Below are 2,917 nucleotides of genomic sequence, written 5' to 3' on the forward strand. Positions count from 1 at the left end.
AGTGAAGTCATGCCAAAGCCAAACATTTCCAGGCCAAAACAAAGAAAAATAAAAGGGGCGGGGTGTCAAAAGCAAAGGTCTAGTTAAAACTTATTCTTAAATCAGCTTTGAATATGAAAGGGGGGAGTCAGGAACACCACTTACACTCTCCTTTTATTGAGCTTAATATCTAATAGATAATATTGTTTCTGATATATGTGTATGAGCCAATGATGCAAGTTAAGGAATAAGAGGGAAAAACAATATCAGAGTAAAACTAAAAAGGAAGAATGTGAAAAACTTATGCATAAGCCAGATTTAGCCAAAAGAAATAGAGTTCATTAGTTAGCAGTAGAGTTCAGTTAGCAGTAGCTGGTGACAGCAACAAGGAAATAAAATTCTGCAGAGCTATATAAACTGATGGGGTGAAAACAAGTGTATTTGGACCTATGGAAAAAAAGGAAATGGGGAACCAGGAAGTGGGGTGGGGGGAGGGTGGCATGAGGGGCGGAAAAGATGTAACGTCACAAAGTGCTGGCTCAAAGTTGTTAGCAACACTGTTAATCGGCCTGGGAAGCAAAAGGAGAGACTTCCTCTTGGAGACCTTCCAATGCCTTCTTCACTGGCTTTCCCAGACCTACTTTAGCCCTAATTCAGCCATCCTTGGTTCCCAAGATAGTGAAGACAGGTCTCAAGAACATGGAGGCCACAGAAGAAAGCCCAGTGGAGACCCAAATCCCAGCTCAGGGCACCTCAATCGAGTCGAATAGTTCCATTGTTAAAGATAAAGTTCTTCTCTCACTAGAGGGCAAGAGAAAGCGGAAAGGATACTTGCCAACTGAGTCGGTGAAGACCCTCCGTGACTGGCTGTATGAGCACCGGTTTAAGGCCTACCCTACAGCATTAGGGAAGTGAATGCTGTCAGAGGAGACCATTTGTCTTTTCTGCAGATCTCTAACTGGTTCATCAACCCCGCAGACGCATTCTTCCGGAAATGCTTCATCAAGATGGAAGTGACCCCAACCAGATCACCATGTTCCACTAAAAAGGCAAGGCTGCCAATGTGACTCACCAGCCAGCAGAGCACCCATCCATCTATCGAAGCCAAGTCAGGGCCCAGAGATCTAGACAAGATACAATGCCTGCCCCTAAACCCCGCGCGGATGGGCCAGGAATCAGGGGAGAAGCTGTCAGACTAGAGTCCGTCCAGGCCAGAAGCTCACTCCTAAAGCCCCGCCAAAGGAAAAGGTCGAGTTTTTCACCAATGTGCCCTTGCTTATATCTTCTCCTGAACCTGTGTCGACAGAGGAGTACAAGGACTTCAGCAGCTTCCAGCTGCTCGTGGATGCAGCTGTACAAAAGTCTGCTGAACTGGAGGTACAGAAAAAGCAAGAGCCCAACCTATGATTTCCCACGTTTCAAAAAATACCAGGTAGTCAGTCCCTTGTCTATTGTGGTAGATCCATTTATACCCCCCCCAACTAATTTGTAGTTTTACTTTTATAGACACATCTTTCCTTCTAGGGGTTTTATGAGAACTATCACTAGCTGGTGGGACTCAGTTCTGCCAGATATTTCAGTGTTTCCAGATGGAAGATACTAACTTGTCATCATGATTCACACTACAGCAAAGATCTCTTCACTTTCGTTTGCTTCTCCCTGGATTTAAAGACTTCAGACAATCAGAAAAATATATCTGAGACTAGACACAGTGCTAGCACTTCATAGAAGATTATTTTGGTTTTTCTAACCAAACTTGCTGGTCCCAGGGTTGCTGCAAATACCAAGTCACCCCTCTTTTTCTCTCTCTCTGTAACTTTCCTTGTTTATTAGCATGAATGATGGAAAGGAAAGGCTCTATAAAAGATGACTATAGCAGCACTGGACTCATTTTAATGTTGAAGTTTTTGTAAAACTGTCAACTCTGTGTTTTCCTTTGTACAGTTTATTGACAATCTCAAAGAGTAGCTAATTTCTGCAGGGGGATAAGCATGAGAGCCAAAATACAGTGAATTCATAAACATGTTACAGGTAAGAGTGAACTCTTATTTGGGGTATTAGTGAAAAGTATGCAGTAAAGATAAGAAAATTCCAAATGGTAATTTTCTGGTATTGGTTGTTGGATAGTTGGTTATAGAGAATATTTTTATTAATTTTAATTCTATGCATCAGAAGAAAAGGTGAAAAACAAACAAACAAGCAAAAAACCCAAAAAAGAAAAAAACGACTAAAAATTTCTCAGAAGAAACAGAACAAGATGAAGATTATATAAAATTAAGGAAAAGAGAAAAATGATTCAATCTTTAACATTTTGTGAACAAAAAAAGAGAGTATATTCAGGTATTCTATTGCTTTTGTTGTTTTGGTTTGGTTTGGTTTTACTTTTTTAATCCATTTATTCATTTTTCCTTTTAAAATGTTTGGATTGGTAAGGGTGGTGGTGGCAATGACAAAAGTGTCAGGCAGCTCCCACTTAGAAATTATCCGGTTGTTCTGTAGAGGTAGCTCTTCCCACTGCCTCAAGTACAGGCAGATTTTCAATAGGAGCAGAAAGATACTCCTTCAGAAAACTGTAATTTAACTTCTCCACTCTTAGGAAGCTAAAATCTGAGGAATCTGTGGCTAAAAATTGAACTCTAGCCTCAATTTCTGCTCCTGCCCTGAAGTGAAATAGATCATATTTGGTCTCTACTTCTAGGCCTCATTTTTTTATATTGCAGTCTAAGTACTGGCAATTTTGAATACAAGATACCCTATCTTATTTAAGCATCGTAAGAAACAATAATTACAGGCTATTACTCCGGATATTATAATTTTACCAGGAAGGAAGCAAGCCCACATTCCTAAACTGCTGTTCCTGAAATAGACTAAAGTATGTTCAAATTTTTAAGTAAAAATGGATTCAGGAGGATTCGGAAGGAAGAAGATCAAAATATTG

General features: G+C 40.1%; 1 pseudogene across 1 annotated transcript; it reads left to right on the forward strand.

Moving 5' to 3' along the window:
* Nucleotides 1-678: 678 nt before the first annotated feature.
* LOC309652167 (homeobox protein TGIF2LX-like) lies at nt 679-1,386 on the forward strand (annotated as a pseudogene). The gene has a single exon. The product of its transcript is annotated as a homeobox protein TGIF2LX-like (transcript).
* The last annotated feature ends 1,531 nt before the right edge of the window (nt 1,387-2,917 follow it).

Source organism: Balaenoptera physalus, assembly GCF_965194825.1.
Source record: "Balaenoptera physalus genome assembly, chromosome: X".
NCBI classification, from domain to species: Eukaryota; Metazoa; Chordata; class Mammalia; order Artiodactyla; family Balaenopteridae; genus Balaenoptera; species Balaenoptera physalus.